The 19,688-nt window shown below is 49.5% G+C and overlaps 1 pseudogene; it reads right to left on the bottom strand.

The window, feature by feature from the left end:
* The window catches only part of LOC133352533 (inositol-tetrakisphosphate 1-kinase-like), a 33,844-nt pseudogene extending 14,692 nt beyond the window's left edge, over positions 1 to 19,152 (bottom strand).
* Between the last annotated feature and the right edge of the window lie 536 nt (positions 19,153 to 19,688).

Below are 19,688 nucleotides of genomic sequence, written 5' to 3'. Positions count from 1 at the left end.
TATTGAATGTGGTTGCCAAGAGCTAAATTCCAATATTGAATGTGGTTGCCAAGAGCAGCTTCAGGAGAGAGTTTGTGTAGTTTGCTATTCGTCCGTTGAAGGAGTGCAGACTGTCCATAGTTTGCATTGCATGGCCACAATCACAGAACTGTGGCTTGTCGTCTATAATGCATATCTATGGGTCCGTGTCTTTGATTTTCCATTCATGAAGGAGACCTGCGCATCGGTCCGTCGAAGTTCTAATGCGGTTGATGGTTCCACCGGTGTCTTTGAGAAAGAATGTCAAAGCAAGGAGGTGCAGTGATGTTTGGTGCAATTGGCGTTAGTTTATTTGAGGCAGCCATTAGCCCAAACCCTGACGTCACTGCCCCCCCCCCCCCTTCGTGCTCACCGGCAGGTCTCTGCAAACTCCTCCATGTCCATGTCACGGAGTTTAGTGCCACTGACCCAGATTCCTACCCGGCCTCGGAAAGTCATACCGCCAGCAACCCGGGTCACCCTGGGAACAGAAGACAGAAACAAGAAGACCCTTCAAACAGCCTTCAACAGACTGGTAGTGCTGTTAGCGAGCAGCACCTATGAAGGCCGGAACGGCACACGAGGGGGCGGGTGGCCAACGCCACACCCAGCCGCCTTGGTCTCCCCCGTGCTTGTGTTTACACAAGGTGGACCAGGTCCTCATTTGCAGTTGAGTCGACCTAGGGGAGGCCCAGGAGCGGTTCAGCTATTAGTCACCGGTCTTGGTCATGAGCGGGTTGCTGGGTTCGTAGCGGTGTGCCAACCACTGCCCCACCGCTCCCTGCCATGAGAACAATACAGATGCACACATGCACATACATGAAAATACACACACATGCATATGCAACAGACACTAAATAAACTTTCTTTAATACACAAACACATAAAACAAAGATCCCCATGTAGGCCACATATCCCGTATGCAATATGGGGGGACTGCAGGCTTCTAGAGGCACTGTCAGCTATCGAGGGCAATCTGTCACCACCCCTCTCAAACTCAATCGCCAATATTCCTCGCGACGGCACAGCTCAGGCTTGCCTCTGGCTCAAGTGAGCTATGCAGCTCTTTCTCAGAAGCGACCTGGCCACAAATGATAGCTTACCAAAGTGGCTTATCATCATGTGGAAATGTAAAGCAGCCAAATGCTCTAACCGCATGTTCCTAAATGTGGAGGGGAAAAACCGGAGGACCTGGAGAAAAATCATCCACACGACCACGGGGAGAGAGATATGCAAACTCCAAATATACAGGAGTCCGGCTCGGGATTGAACAACCTCCTGTATACGAGGCGAAGTAGTTAACATTTCTGCTCTTGCATTCTGTCTCTCGGTCCGTGCTGCAATGCCCCTTGGTAGCCCTGGGATGCCACCTTGTCTGCTGCTGTGAATGCTCTCGTCACTTCTGAAGAGTCGTACCTCTTCTAGAAACTCCCCATCTCCCTGCATCACAATCCACCCTCCTCCTTTGGGAAATAAATCATCGGTCATAGATTTTAGAGAGGATAGAAGAAAACACATCTGACTTTGTAATCCACAACCAGTATTGGGAGGTCTCTCATCAAATCGTATCGGTCATCTCTGGCAACGTACAAATCGTCTCCCAAAGCCATTTGATCACAGATGATGCCGGAAATCCTTATTCTCTTTTCAGGACTGTAACCTAACTCCTGCATTCATGGAACATCCCGTTCTGCACTGCTCTTATCACTTGCCAACAACTCTTCTCCCATTTATATGAATACGTCATGGATTGTAGCCCCTCCTATTGCCTGTTACAATACATCTCCCCACCACGTGCCTGACATCCTTCAGCCTTCCACCATGACTTGTTGTTGTTGTTGCAACAATCACCTCCAATACTAAAAACATGTTCTCTCATCCTCAATTCTCTGTCCACCAATATTAACCCCTCGTTGTCTTGCCACCATGACTCCCAACATCACCAGCTTTGTCAATGCCTCATCTAATCCGGTGCTGTTTCCTTAGCTATCAATACCGCTCCTGTCACTTCCATCCTGAAAATATACACTGGACCTCAAAACACCCCTGCAAACATCTATTCTTTCTCAATCGCCCTTTCTTCAGAAACGTCTTCGGGATGAGAGATTATCTTCCCTCTCCAAGCATTTCTCCCTTCATGGTCTCCAAGACCCACGGCAGCTTATTCTCCTACGTGGATGGTAAATGATTTATCTTCAGAACGTGGATCGCTTTCACTCAAAATGCCTCTACACCTCTCTGCTGCTGTTGACATCGTAGACCACTCATCCTTCTTGAGTACACACAGACACACTCATACATCCATAGTGTACATACACGTGCATACAACAACTGACGTTTGCCACTCAAGTGGCAGTGATGCCCCCATGGCGCTTGTGCCCAGTCAGGTGCACTTTAAGGGCACAAGACTTGTGTGCGCACACAGAGACAAACGTACACAGACACAAATGCATAAAACCTACGCACACACAAATGTGCACACACATACAAAGATCCCCCATATAACGTCGTAGTTTTTTGTCTATCTACGTGACTTATAGGCTAACGTTGCAAGGCAATGAGCCTCCATCAGCACAGAGGGCAGAGGGCCACAGACTTGATGATGCCAGTGAGAGGTCGCACGATTACCAGCGCCAACCACTGATGGCAGAACGGCCTCCTGATTATGGGATGAAATCGTCGGCCTCCTCTTCCACGCGAGCCAGGCGTCTAGGGCGAGGCGGCCGGGTTACTCACACTTGACCCCACCACAAGCGCACACCGATGGTCACCACCAACACCGCCACCATGCGCCTGCCTTGGGGACTCAGCATTGAGGGCGACACACCAAACACGACGACGACAAAAAGTGTGGTTGGTGATCTTGCTGCGAACTAGGGGGTTAACCTTCCCATATTTACAAAGCAGTTGTTATCACTGTGTACACTATTCATATGCTAAATATACTCGTCAGGAATTGACCCCTGATATTTTCCGAATGTGTGTATTATACACACAGTGAATTATAGACACACACATACAGTGTATTATACACACACACAGTGCATTACACACACACACAGTGTATTATACACACACACACGCACAGTGTATTACACACACAGTCTATTATACACACACACAGTGTTTTACACACACAGTGTATTATACACACACACAGTGTATTACACACACAGTGTATTATATATACACACACACAGCGTATTACACACACACACAGCGTATTACACACACACACACAGCGTATTACACACACACAGCGTACTACACACACACACAGCGTATTATACACACAGTGTATTACACACACAGTGTATTATACACACACACAGTGTATTATACACACACAGTGTATTATACACACACAGTATATTATACACACACAGTATATTATACACACACAGTATATTATACACACACAGTGTATTATACACACACAGTATATTATACACACACAGTGTATTATACACACAGTTTACCAGTATTTAGCCACCAGTGTATACACACCACCAGTGTATTATACACACAGTGTATTACACACACACAGTGTATTATACACACAGTGTATTACACGCACACAGTGTATTACACACACACACAGTGTGTATTATACACACACAGTGTATTACACACACACAGTGTATTACACACACACAGTGTATTACACACACACAGTGTATTACACACACACACATTGTATTACACACACACAGTGTGTATTATACACACACACAGTGTGTATTATACACACACACAGTGTGCTATACACACACAGTGTATTACACACACAGTGTATTACATACACAGTGTATTACACACACACACAAACACGCAGTATATTATACACACACAGTGTATTATATATACACACACACACAGTGTATTATACACACACACAAACACAGTGTATTATACACACACAGTGTATTATACACACACAGTGTATTATACACACACACAGTGTATTATACACACACACACAGTGTATTACACACACAGTGTATTATACACACACGGTATATTATACACACAGTGTATTATACACAGTATATTATACACAAAGTATATTATACACACACAGTATATTATACACACACAGTATATTACACACACACAGTATATTATACACACACAGTATATTAGACACACACAGTATATTATACACACGCAGTATATTATACACACACACAAACACACAGTGTATTATACACACACACAGTGTATTATACACACACAGTGTATTATACACAGTGTATTATACACAGTGTATTACACACACACAGTATATTATACACACACAGTGTATTATACACACACACAGTGTATTATACACACACACAGTGTGTATTATACACACACACAGTGTGTATTATACACAGTGTATTATACACACAGTGTATTATACACACACACAGTGTATTATACACACACACAAACACACGGTGTATTATACACACACACAGTGTGCTATACACACACACACAAACACACGGTGTATTATACACAGTGTATTATACACACAGTGTGTATTATACACACACACACAGTATATTATACACACACACAAACACACGGTGTATTATACACACACACAGTGTGCTATACACACACACACAGCTTACACCCCCTGTATTATCGATCTCTATCAGGACGAGCGTGGCATTCTACGAGGTGAATGGAACCCCGAGGCCTGAGCGCCAATGGTGACTGTCTGTGGCGCCCTTGGGGGGCAGACGCAGGCCCCCCACTGTGACCAGCGTGGTGAAGTATGGTCAACCCACACGGCCCTTGGAGGGGTCACAAGCAATAGGGGTGAGACAAAGAGGGCTCTGTGATCGATGTTCTCATCAACACAGACACAGCAAAGACAAAGACCCCCCCCCGTAGTTTTATTTACGAGACTCTAGGGGGCCGCCTTTGTCTCCCCAGTGGCGATGTTCACACACCGCACCGGGTACTCATTTGAGGTTGAGTCGACCTAGGGGAGGCCCAGAAGCGGGTTCAGGTATTCGTTACCGAAGTTGGCAGTGAACGGGAATCGAACTCGCGGGGTTGGTGGGGCGGTGCGCTAACCACTGCGCCACCGCTCCCCACAACAACAACAACACGTGCAGAGACACCCCCCCCCCCCCCCCCGCTTCTAGCAAACTATTATGACGACTGGTGTGCACACTACAACATTAAATACACAAACAGGACTCTTCTTATATAGGCTACGACATGCATACGGATTAACGACGAACAATAACGGTGCTATTCACAACACACTCAACATTACTGCGTGTTACAGAACCACTCGTGGACATACACAGAAGTAGGCAACTACAACGGGGGGTCTTCATTGACGAACGCAGTACAACTCACATGCGAGAATCTCTCAGCTTAGACGGCACCGCGTATCAAGTACAACACTGTACACAACACGCTGTACACAACACGCTGTACACAACACACAGACACTGTACACAACACAATGTACACAACACACTGTACACAACACACACTGTACACAAAACACCAGCAGGCAACGTGGCTCGTGAAGATAGCCTACAGGTGACCACACATCAACAAACACCCCCCCTCTAGAACAACAACACACGACTCACCACACATCAACACCCCCCCCCCTAGAACAACAACAACACAGGTGACCACACATCAACAACCACCACCTCTAGAACAACAACACGACTCACCACACATCAACAAACACCCCCCCCCTAGAACAACAACAACAACACGACTCACCACACAACAACCCCCCCCCCTCTAGAACAACAACAGCAACAACACGACTCACCACACATCAACAACCCCCCCCCCCCCCCCTCTAGAACAACAACAGCAACAACACGACTCACCACACATCAACAACCCCCCCCCCCCCCTCTAGAACAACAACAGCAACAACACGACTCACCACACATCAACAAACACCCCCCCCCCTCTAGAACAACAACACGACTCACCACACATCAACAAACACCCCCCCCCCTCTAGAACAACAACACGACTCACCACACATCAACAAACACCCCCCCCCCCCCTCTAGAACAACAACAACAACAACACGCGGCTCACCACACCAAAAATCCCCCGTGCAGCCTTTGAAAGAGTGTCGGGGCAAGCAGCTATGGGGGCCGGCACGGCACACGGGGGGGGGGGGGGTGGCCATGCACCACGCCCGACCGCCTTTGTCTCCCCAGTGGCGATGCTCACTGCACACCGAGTCGAGCTCACACCACCACCACCGTGGTCCACGCAGACTTCGAGATCACATCAGAGAACCACCAAAGCACACGTGGTGCTTAATTACACACACACCAACACTACACACACACACTCACCAACACTACACACACACGCCAACACTACACACACACACTCACCAACAACACTACACACTCACCAACAATACACACACACACTCACCAACTTCACACACTCACCAACACTAAACAACACTACACACACACACACCAACACTACACACTCACCAACAATACACACACACACACACCAACACTACACACACACTCACCAACACTACACACACACACACCAACACTACACACACACACTCACCAACTTCACACACTCACCAACACTACACACACACTCACCAACACTACACACACACCAACACTACACACACACCAACACTACACACACACACTCACCAACACTACACACTCACCAAACAACACTACACACACACACCAACACTACACACACACCAACACTACACACACACCAACACTACACACACACTCACCAACACTACACACACACCCACCAACACTACACACACTCACCAACACTACACACACACTCACCAACACTACACACACACACTCACCAACACTCTCACACACACGCACGCATCCTCACCACGCAACACTACACAAAAGATCCCCCATATAGCCTTCACAGACTGTAGGGGCAAGTGCTGTTAGCACACACACACTACACACGCACGCATCCTCACCACACAACACCACTCACCTACTCGCACACACTACACTACACACTACACCACGCACGCATCCTCACCACGCAACACTACACACACTACACACACTCACACACACACTACACACGCACGCATCCTCACCAACTCTACACACACTACACTACACACACTACAGTACACACACCACACACACACACTACACTACACACACTACACACGCACGCATCCTAACCACGCAACACCACTCACCAACACTACACACACTACACTACTCACACACTCACCAACACTACACACACTACACACTCACACACACGCACACACGCACGCATGCTCACCAACACTACACACACTACACACACACTCACACACACGCACGCATCCTCACCAACACTACACACACTCACACGCACGCATGCTCACCACGCAACAGGCGTCGGCTCGGCTCAGGTGACTGCCCAGGTGAGTTTAGAGCTCAGGTGACTGCCCAGGTGACTCTGCCCAGGTGAGTTGGAGCTCAGCGCTCAGCGCGTGGCCGCGGTGGGCGTGTGACGAGCGCCGGCTCCGTGTGGGGGGGTGGGTGGGTGGGTGGGGGCGGGGTGGGGTGTGGGGCGTGGTGTGTGGGGTGGGTGGGGGGCGGGGCGGGGTGGTGTGTGGGGCGTGGGGTGTGGGGTGGGTGGGGTGGGGTGTGTGGGGGGTGGGTGTGGGGTGTGTGGGGGCGGGTGTGGGGTGTGGAGGGGGTGTGGGATGGGGTGTATGGGGGGTGTGGGGTGTGTGGGTGCGGGGTGTATGTTGGGGGGGTGGGGTGTGTGCGGCAGGGTGTGTGGGGTGTGTGGGGGGGGTGTGTAGAGGGTGTGTGGGATGGGATGTGTGGGGGGTGTGTGTGGGGGTGGGATGTGTGGGGGGTGTGTGTGGGGGTGGGGTGTGTGGGGTGTGTGGGGTGGGGGTGTGTGGGGGGAGGGGAGCGCGGTGTGTTCCTGTGTGGGCGGTGTGCGGAGTGGGGAGCGGTGGCGCAGCGGTTAACGCGCAGCGCTGGGCACCCAAGTTCGAGTCCCGCTCACGGCCAACACCAACCCCAGTGACGAATATCTGAACTGGTCCAGAGCTTCTCCTTGGTCTCAAATGAGTACTTGGTGCGGTGTGTAGTGAACATCGCCACTGGGGAGACAAAGGCGGCCGGGCGTGGTGCTGGCCACTCAACCCCCCTCGTGTGCCGTGCCGGCCTTCGCTAATAGAACTTGCCCCAATAGTCTGTTAGAGGCTATGGGGGGGGGGGTTCTTTGTCAGTTCAACACGCAGTAGGCTTTCACGACCAATATCATCCATAATATTGCTTTTTTGGGTTAAATCGCATAAATATCAATGTGTCGTTAAACTCGCCACCACCCGACACAGCCAACTAGTAAGGTTTGTCACGTAAACAGAACGTGGCAATTCGTCACTAGTACAGCATTAACCGGTGTGTTGGAGAGCCAAGCCACAACATTTGCAATCTGAGTACGACGTTGCACCAGTAATTACAACCAGCTTCATCAGGCGGACAGCAGCCAGGTTTATTAGGGATGTTTTGTGTCTGGAGTCTCAGGTAAATCTAAAGCTTCCGTCGGTTTTACTTGAATTTCTGCAGATGTTTTAGTTTTTCATCAACGCTGCTGATATTGTGCACTTCCAGTAGGAGGCCGTGTGAAGCCGATTGATTGTGCACATTTTAGTTTTATACGGAGAGACGGGTATAAATGGAGGTGATGTAGCTCGTCTCGTTTGTTACGAGCATTCTCCACAACGACGCCAACGATGTTTTTATTTTGTGTTGTGCGGTTTAATTTGGCGTAGCTACATCACCGGTCAGGTGGGGCCCTAATGTGTTGGTTTGTCTCTCACGGTGGCACCTGGCCTATATGTCGCGGCCCCCCCTCTTGCCCGATCACACGAGTGCATACATGTTGTCGTTCCTTGACACTGTTGTTGAAAACAAACCTCATGGTGGTTTTCAAGGGGGCCCCAAATGGAAGCTTTGGCCACCAGGGATGGGCTGGAGGGGTCCAAGACTCCCTTGACGCTCGTCCCGCTGCTGGGCGTTGTTGCTTCAAAGTCGGGCCCGCATCTTCAAGTGAAGTCTCTTATCTATACGTGGCACCTCACGAGCATTGGTTCAAGTAGCTCGGTCAACTTGGAACTTGTGGGCCAATGCTGCGTGTCTACTGGGAGGCCCGAGTGCTGATGAGACACTGCCAGGTCAGCAACGCTCCAGAGTTTGCCTCTATTTTAATCAATGTTCCATATATCTTCATCATTGTTGCGGGTATACGATTGAACAAATTGAGTAGAATAATGCGTGAGTTGCTGTGCTTGAATAACGTTGTGTTTGTTACATAAGTGTTTTTTTAATTGAAATAAACTTGGCAGCACAGACAGGAGTCGAACTTGACTTGAGAGCTCTGTGACAATGAGGACCCTGTAAGAAGGCCTTGAGGTTGACTCACAACGTGCCCGAGACATCCCCTCCTGCAGCTGCTCGTTATCGCCATCAGCTGTGCGCCTTACCAGGCACGGAGCACGAGGCCAAACACTGGAGGATAACATTGATGGCCAAGCTGTGGAGGTCCAATAAACACTTGCAAGGTCTCCTCCATTGCCTCGCAAGAGCGAGATAGCACTGCTTTGCCATGGGTAAGATCAGATGAGAACTGAAGTTATCAATATGTACACATTGGTCAAATCACGATGTTAGAATATCCACGCATGCCACCGCTGAACTGTGGGCAGACCAGTAGTGGCTGCGTCTCTGCGTGGTCCAGGGGCCCGAGGGGAATATCTCGTGCCATTGGAGAGCCGCTCCATCACGAGACACGTCCCTACGCCGTCAAGACAAGGGAACGACTAGCGGAAGGCAGTGGAGAAGCAGCAGAGGGGAGCTGTCACACAGCTGTAATGAAGAGCAAGGAGCCATAGGGGCGCTTTCAGGAGTCGAGAAGGTGAAACGATACAGCAGTGGAGCCGTTTGTGAGATGGATCTGAAGATGTCCCGTCGTTGCAGAGTGAACGCACGAAGAAGTCGTTGGTGAATACGTGGAGATAAGCACTGACCCAAGGAGGAGATCCGCAGCAGAGAGAGAGAGAACACTGACTTGAACTGAACTGTGGCAATCGAGTTCTTTGTCGTCACCAACACGAGCTAAGCAGTGACTTTACAACGACAAATCAGTGGGCTATCATCACGGTGAATGTGTGTGTCCAGCTGTCACCTGACGGGGAGAGAGTGCTGTGCTGTCTACATCCACGAGGAGATCACGTGTCCACACTTCGTCGGAGTTCAGCACCGATTGAAACAGCTGATGATGATGCCAGCTGATGATGCCAGCTGCTGCTGCCAGCTGCTGATACCAGCTACTGCTACCAGCTGTTGCTGCCAGCTGATTCTGCCAGCTGCTGATGCCAGCTGTTCTGCCAGCTGATACTGCGAGCTGCTGATGCCAGCTGATACTGCGAGCTGCTGATGCCAGCTGATACTGCGAGCTGCTGCTACTAGCTGCTGATACCAGCTGATACTGCGAGCTGCTGCTGCTAGCTGATGATACCAGCTGATACTGCGAGCTGCTGCTGCTAGCTGATGATACCAGCTGATACTGGGAGCTGCTGCTGCTAGCTGATGATACCAGCTGATACTGCGAGCTGCTGCTGCTAGCTGCTGATGCCTAGCTGCTGATGCTGCTGCTGCCAGCTGCTGGCTGTGTCGCTGCGGTATTGCGCCATGAACGTGGAGCCGCACTGCACCGGAGGAGTCATCGCGGTGTCATCGCGCACAACGACCCCAGCAGGCAGGAGAAGCCGCCTGCTCGTCGACTTTGACGAAGGACACCACCAGACTGGCTTCAAGTCCATCCATCAATACGCATCACAGCTACTTCGGGTCTGTGGTTCCAAGTCTGTATTGATGTTGAGTCTACTTTTGGTATTAGTTTTTGTATGTTGATCACTTTCACATACAGAGCGTTGCCTGATTTATTTGCTGTTTGATTCATACCAATACCTTCGTATCAGTATGATACATTATCCGGAACACAGGTTGCATACTAAAGACTGGTATTCTGGTTTTGAATCAAAATAAATACTGCTCGCATCAAAGTGCTGTTCCCGTGTGTGCTTTACCAGTGTGTTTAATCATTACGTTGTGTGCGGCGATATCAAACGAATTTGGTATCCATAGGTTACCGTCATCATTCAATGATATCCTCGACAACAAAGCACTCAAATCATTGACAGTTACCAATTGGAATGACACCTTTCAGCAGCATTCAATTCTCATTAATCATAACGACAAGTTCCACAGCGATGTAACATGGTGAGCCATTCACGAGCGCACTGAACAAACTACAAAAAAACATTCAACAACAATCACGAGTCTGTTGAAATAGTGAGAAGAAATATATGAAGTGTGAAAAGTGAGTTTTGAGTGAGGTTTCGAATTACAATTTGGCCAATGACTCAGTGTCTACGGCAAGCGGGAACATGACTATTCCAGCCACGTGGGCTGGCAATGAAAAAAAACGCGGTAGCCAAACCCTTTGTTGTGTTAGGGGCACACACACACACAGAGGGGTCACCGTGCTACGCACAGGCCAGGCGACGTCAGGACCCACTGGGGGACCCTGACACACGCAGGAGTCGGCGAGACACTGGCCCGGGGTGGTTGGCCACCACACCCACCATCCAGTGCCTTGTCGGCTGGCAGACAAAGTGTGAACGCCACACGCGGCAAGTTCTGCGGCCAGAGTAGCCTGCCGCCATGCAGCACGACGAGTCGCATCGGGGCACACGACCCCTGCACCACAGAGTTACTCGGAGTGGTCCAGAGCCACTTGCACACGAGGTGATCTGATCGCTGCATCTCCACGATGGAGGTCCTCTCAGGTGTGTGCCTTCCTTTGGCTGTCATTCCGTCACTAGTCGTGACCATCGGTCTGCACCCCTTCAAGCGAAGTGTCCTGCCTGTCAAGATATCTCTGACTGCATCTGTTGTCTTATCCGTAGGCTCCTCCTTCTGTCTCTCAGTTTAATTACAAGCATGCACCTCTCTGCATTTCTCTGTGAACATTTCAGTTTTTATTACATTTAGTTTGTGAATTTCCACGTTTCCAATCCATATGTTGTCGAATGTTATATTAGCCGATTGAAAACGTTGTACTTTAGGAACGTTGGTGTGTTGCTTTTCAATTCACTTTCTAAAATAACTCCCGCTCTGCTGTATTCATCTCCCTATAGTCACGCTTTTCTCCCAATATGCTTTCAATAATATTCTGCAATTGAGGTTTCAGAAAATGTTTTTTATAGTGCTGATGAGTAGGCTTGCTCAAAGCCGTATCTTATTACCTGACTCTTCTCATTGTTATGTTTACTGCTCTCTGTATGTAATCTTGCTGTAACAATAAAACATGTTACGTTATTTTCATTACTTCTAAATGCTTATTTGAATTAAGACCTTGTGAGAGCGATGGGCAACTCTACGAAATTACTGTGGACATCATCAAAGAAGCAGACCTACCTCTCAAGGTCATAGACCTCAATGCTACAAGGGGGCAATATTGTCGGTGATCGTTTCAAATTTGTGGCCCAAGCACTGCGGTACGGAGAGTGGCGTAGCAAAGTGAAGGTGCTGAGTGGTAAGGCAGGGGGTGGAGGGAGCTTGAGCCATGGACATGCCCTCTCGGTAGACGACTTGAGATGACAAAGATCAATCGGGAGTAGCGAGGTGTTTGTGATTTTTTTTTTAGTTAATCGAAATAACTGAAAATCTGGCATAGACACAAAATTTATGATTATCCAAAAGGTTTTTAGATTACATGAATCCGAAAATTGTTCATCACTTGAAGTGACCGCTTCCATGACACCACGCCAATGCTATTCCCACCAAAACACGTGTTACATGACGTCGGCTGACATTTTTATTGGCACGAAGACTCCCCTTATACTATTCCACAAGAACAACAACAACCGCCATTCGCCACTAAGTGTCGGTGACGTCTCCACGGCAATTGTGCCATACTAGGTGCACTTTTAGGCCACGTGAAGTGTCGAGGGACCGCTGGCAGGAGGTCACAAAACAGATCCAGGGGCCACGGTTTGACTGAGATGACTGGAAGATGCACCACCTGTGCTCCAAACTCTGCTAACTTTATGCACTTTAGCCGCTCCGCTCGTTGTTGTGAGCGTCGCTCCTCTGCCCTCCATTGTTACTGGAGGGCGATTGCCTTCAAATCCCTAGCAGCGTCCTTCACAGACCACCTGCGGAGATGCCAATCTGACACTGCTGGTACCAGTCAAGTAAGCACGTACATTTATAAACACACAACCCGTATAACAGAGGTTATCCAAATGATTTGAACATACGAAATTGTCCTTAAATATCTAAACTTGAAAACCAGAAGCATATCACTATAATTAATCCTCAGCTCGGATTCAGACTCCAACAGCCAACATGACTGCAGGCACCATGGCTGGCCATTGGACCCACGTGACCAGCGTTGTCGTGCAATGCATAATCCGCTTTTCCCCGCGTGTAAACTTCTGCACACATTGTTTTTGTGTGCACATGCATACCACTGCAGCATAGTTACAGTAAACACTTCAAGATCAGCTCTCCTAGCCTTTGACGTGCTCTTCGGAATGTTAAGTATCCTAACTGTAGTTGCATGTTATTGTACTGCACATCATAACCTGTTAGGCAACTGCAAGCTAGATCGGTGCCTTTTTTTAATTAGTAAAAGCTGTTGACTAAGACCACACATAGTTGTGGTTTAAACAACCCAATTTCTTGCGGTTTGACATTCTTCATCGCACGTTTTTTAATGTGTCCTCAACTCATATCAACTACCCTAGAAAACCTCACAGAGTCTCAAGACTCATTTATAATACTTGTTTTTTATAAACCTTTCGTAGAAGTGTAGGGTGTACCTTGCGTTCCAACCGTAGTGCCTTATACCGACAAGCTCCACTCAAAGTCGGCCTAAAAGTGTTCTGGAAAATATCGAAGGTGAAAATAATCCCTGCAGAGTTTGCACATTGACTACGATCTGGTACAACAATCTATAAAGTAAATGTATGTGTGCATCATGCCTTTCAACAGCATTCCATTCTCAATAATCATCACGACAAGTTCCACAGTGCTGCAACGTGACGATCCATTCACAAGGGAGCTGAACAAACGACAAAACGATATATTCAACGAAGAGTCATCAGTCCGTTGCTTCGAGAAGTAATACATGTAGTGTGAGAAGTGAATTTTGAGTGAGGTTTCGAATTTGAATGATTCAGTAGCAAAGCCATCCCAGGTGCGTGGACTGGCAACGGAAGAGCGTGGGGGTAGCCAACGCCCTTTTTTTTTATTTTAGGAGCACACACACACAGAGGGGTCACCGTGCTACGCACAGGCCAGGCGACGTCAGGTCCCACTGGGGGACCCTGGCTCACGCAGGAGTCGGCGAGACACTGGCCGGGGTGGTTGGCCACCCACCCACCATCCAGTGCCTTGTCGCCTGGCAGACAAAGTGTGAACGCCACACGCGGCAAGTTCTGCGGCCAGAGTAGCCTGCCGCCATGCAGCACGACGAGTCGCATCGGGGCACACGACCACTGCACCACAGAGTTACTCGGAGTGGTCAGCCATGGATCTATAAACTCCCTGAGGCAGAGGGCAGCATCAAGACGTTTCAAGCTTTTAAGTATGGCCCTTCTTTATGGAAAAATAAAAACATCCTACGTATTTTCAAAAAAAAAGTGGGCGAAATACCAATGTTCAGGATCTCAAGGTTGTGCCATTAGTTTGAGTCTTGAGATTACTCAGCCACAATGTTGATGTGGTCTGAGGCCACTGCTGATGGCACTGATAAGTACGTGAAGAGAAGACGCGCCTAAAGTTTCTGCAGGTGTTCTGCAATGCGTGGTCGTCATCATCATACTCCTGATATTAAAAATCAAGCGACGCTCACGCCTAGGTAAACACATTAAAACATCCGTTATAAGCAACAGGATCATCACCATTATAGTCAGCAGCCATGATCAATCCACTCCTGGATGAATGTCTCCCCAAGCTGCTGCCAAGAGAGGACATCAGTGGTGAAACTTGATTGTACTTCGTCATGGTTTCCGAACGGGTCCATACCACGTCAAAGGCGGTCTCAATAGCCCATCCACGCTGCACATATCATAAAATACTCTCTTGAGGACAGAAGTCATATTTACTGCACCTACCTGGCAGCACGGCAGTGTGCTAATTCCACTATTTGTTTGTATCTGCGATACACAGCAGTGCCGCTGTTGTCACATTGCTCCAATTGTCACGAGACAATGCACTGCTCTCCAGCACTGTGCGTGCTGCCGCGATGCGATGCCGTGTAATGTACCACAGTAATCGAGCGTGCTCATTGGGTATAATTCCTAAAATAAATAATGACCGCTTCTCTCTCCCTCTCGATGTTTTACAATACCATGCTCTGCAGTGACACGTTCTGAATATGCAGCCAAAGAGAAAACAAATATATAACTGAAGTCATTGTGATTAAAAATACACCCCACGTCAGCTCATTTGGCTGATACACATTCATTGGCTGTGAGCAGTGTGACTGAGAACACGCGTATGTCCGAGCGAGGGGAGTGAATCAGCGGGGCAGTGGAGCATTGACCACGCCGCAACACGTGTCCCCAAGACTGCTCCGCGTGCCTCCCTCCCGGCACAAGCGCAGAGGAGGCGGCAGAGGCGGCGCTTTCAGAACCCCGCAGCGAGGGACGCGAACGCGCCGCCACCAAAGCAGTCGAATCTGGGCACGACGGGAATGCCCCCATCACCGCAGCGAAACGAGAGCGTGCCGGGCCCTAGAACAGCGACTATCACACACCCACACACACCCACACGGCACCCCGCAGGAAGCAGACAGCCTCTGTGCACCGTGCGAAATCCACCAGCGAGTGCGCGTGGGAGTCCGCCGTGTGCCTCTGGTCTTAGCCGCGTCCTGCTCCAGCTGCCCCGACACCGTCGTCTGTCTCCTGCCCGCCGCCCGCCGCCTGCCAAGTTGTGCCCAGCGCGCTCACATTGACGACTCGAGACAAAGAGGGCCCAGCGCGCTGCTTGCCCGAGTTTTGTTTAAACCGCGTGAAGTGGACTCGCTCGGGACGCGTGCCTAGAATGGATGATGGAGCAGACCGGTGGACACGGCCGCCAAAGGGGAGAATTCCACCCCGCGAGGACGTCCAAGAGAGAGATGGAGCGATTAGATCGGCTCGTGTGCAGGCGACGGATTCTGCCATCCTAGGACTGAGAGTGGGGGTGGGACTTCATCCAGCAGTGGATAGAAAATTGTTGGCGACGTAGCGATGTATGTACTATATGAGCTTGCATTTTTGCAATAATTTACGGGTTTTTATTTGATTTGAACGACTACATTGTACGTACAGGAGTCGAATGACTTGCTTTGTCAGCAGTAGCAGCAGCGCTGCGTAATTATGCATTTGCGTCAGCGTGACACGATGGCATCATCAAACGATGCAGTCTTCGTCTTCTTCGCTGGAGGTTTAAATCCCCAACGTGAGTGCTCAGCAAGCAGCGAGCTGGGCACGAATTCCCGACGCGTCAACGTTTGACAATCAGTCGCCGCGCCACTGGACGGGCAACACACAAATACAGAAGACCCCCAAAGCGGTCGCTCTATCGGGGAAAGTGTGTGGGCCGGAGGACAGACGTCCTCTCTCTCGTCTCTCTCATCTGTCTCGTTCGGTGGCTTTGAACAATAGCTCTCAAACTCACGGCTCTGACAGCCAGGAAGTAAATGCGGTGGATTTGCTCTCCAGTACACAAGCAGCGCGCTGTACTCGTGACGAATTGGCACGTTCTGTTTACGTGACAAACCTTACTAATTGGCTGTCGGGTTTTTACGACGCATTTATATTTACGCGATCTCACCCAACACAAGCACCTATATTATGGAGCCAAAATGTGATCTCACCTCCCACTGACGCCCATAATCATTCTGTGTGCATAGGCAGCAGCAGCAGTAACAGCACTTGTGTGCACACTCGTGATGCGAGTGGCGGCAAGTGGCTGCTGCTGTTGATGATGGGGGCACGAGAGGCTTGCCGTGATTTTCAGGATGTGATCGGGTTTCGCGATACGACAGCGATTGCGATATCACGCCGCCATGACTTTGTGTCGGTGTGTTCACGCGTTTCAGTGCACCGCGTTTGTGTGCTGATGTTCTCCCAGCATGAACGTAAAGGCGACTTAAACGTTCTTCAGCTGTAGGTCACTCAACGCATAACGCCAGTCACGTCCCATCATTACAACCCACCATGCTCATGACGCACACGCTGGCAGTTACACAAGGCACGCTACCATGGCATCATCATTATCAAATCAAACTATTACCAAAACGACTACGTCACGTACTGTAATTGCCAAGCCATTCAAATGAATTGGAAACATTAAACTGGAAACAACTTCAATTGTCGAGTTAGTTTTTTTTTCTCACAGTCATCTTACTCGGGAATTGAATACTGTACAGTGCCAATAAAAACATGAAAGGGGCCAATGGTGAGATCCTCTGATTAAATAAGTCATGGGGAAAAGTGCCGTACCAGAGTCATTCATGTATGACATTCACAAATGTCTCACTGCTGCGAAGCGTGCTCCAAACATTGCCTTGGGGAAGTTTGGTCGCAGATATATTGCCGTGGTAAGAATGCATAATGAATGTGTTTACCAGATGAGAATATTAGCTTACAGGGCTGGATCATAGCTGCTTCTACCAATGATTAACACAGACAACTCCGCTCGTCCTTTCACTTGTGAGTGGCACGTGGACAGATTCACGCTCCACGCCTGTGCCCGTGTTTCCCCCATGATTGCTTCAACACGACGCCGTATCTCGTTTGGACAGCCGAACGTCCTTGTGACCAGCGCGCTCGCCACTTGGCCGCGCGAGACGTCGACCACGGTGGGATGATGATGATGATGATCCCCGCCACGGAGTGTCCCTCTCGCCAAGTTGGCTCAGCGTTGGCCATCAAAGGCGCCGTCGCGTTTCTGGTGTGTGCACGTGGGGCCATTGTGCGACCAAGACGCACGGCTACAATGAAATAGCACATTTTGAGAAGTACTTGTCAATTATTTGTAACTAAATAAGTCACTGAACGTGAACAAGTCACTGTTCATAATTACCACTGTTATTCAGGTCGCGCTGGCAAAATAGGTCATGTTGTTACATCGGGCACTCCCCTGAGTAATTAAAGGATGACCCACATCATCGTGCATTCCTATACACACACACAAACATAAACTGTTATGAGGCCAATATGCATTCACTCATTCAGCGGTGAACAGATAATGCTACTGCAGCTGCTGATAATAATGTTGAAACAAACACAATGCAAACAAAAAACCACAACCTTACCATAGTCAACTTTTTTTGGTAAGCAAGAAAAGCATCCGGCCATCAGTGCCATACAAGAGTTAACAGAATACTTTTATCTTTTAAAGGCAAAGAGAAACAAAACAAAAGCCCATCCACACTTGTAGTGGAAGCTCTCTGTCAAAACCCTGGCTCAACAAAAACCCACCCACCTTGACACAGCACAAAGTTGTGAGTGAAACGTCTCGTGGTTGTGGCGTGGTTGGTGGTGGTGGTGGAGGCAGCCGTCACAGCGTTGTATGGCCACGTGGTTGTGATGTGGTTGGTGGTGGTGGTGGTGGCAGCAGTCGCAGCGTTCTCGCCACGTGGTTGTGGTGTGGTTGGTGGTGGTGGTTGTTGTGGTGTGGTTGGTGGTGGTGGAGGCAGCAGTCGCAGCGTTCTGGCCACGTGTGCCATCCACCCAAAACCCCGCCTCTGGTGAGGTCCTCCCGCCCCAGTTGGGGATGTGGTGAGAGAGAGAGAGAGGAGGGGGGTGGGGGGTGAATTCCTCGGGTCCAAAACCTATTGGTCGGGAACGGCTCCCCACATTGTCATGTCCGGGCGGCGCAAGACAGCAGTGCGACTGTGGCCACGGCACACAAACCACTGTCGTCTGCCCCTTCTACCGAGCCGGAGAGAAGGGGCAGACGACACCAACGAGCTCTCTCCTGCAGCCGTCTCGTCGCGGCGAGCAGAGCTCGACACGAAGCTCGCTCCTGCACACATTGCTGCCACCATCATACGCAAGACGAGAGTGTCAGGGTTGGGTTGGCTTCAAGTGCTTAGCAAAGCCGTGGCCAAACCAAGTGACGGCCCCATCCGCTGCGTGCAGGCAGGGGCTGGATCAAGTTTGACCGAGCGTTGGGTGGGGGGCTGGCGCTGTTGAAGTTGTTTTTTTTGGGGGGGGGGGTGGGTGAGGGCCCACTGTGTATATTCAAACTCCCTTCCATTTATACGTTATATAGAGGTTTGTAACGAGCACCCATCCCCAATGTCAAACGTGCAGTTATCTATTGATTAATCTAGGTTATTTCAGGTCTGTTTTGTTATGATATTCGATTCGTATAGTTTGAAAATAAAGTTAAACCGAACAAAACTGATGTTCACATTCGGCACATGACTGGTAGCATTACCCAGAGCGGCGCTATGGCTACAATGACCCCCAACGGCGCTCCAGCGTGCTAAAGTAACTCGTTTCGACCATTCTAGAGAAGTTCCTCTTTTTATTGGGGGGGGGGGGGGGGGGGGGTCAATGCGAGGCG

Source organism: Lethenteron reissneri, chromosome 41 (assembly GCF_015708825.2).
Source record: "Lethenteron reissneri isolate LAM-NWPU_2019-01 chromosome 41, ASM1570882v1, whole genome shotgun sequence".
In the NCBI taxonomy this organism is placed as follows: domain Eukaryota; kingdom Metazoa; phylum Chordata; class Hyperoartia; order Petromyzontiformes; family Petromyzontidae; genus Lethenteron; species Lethenteron reissneri.
This window is presented reverse-complemented; position numbering and strand designations above follow the sequence as displayed.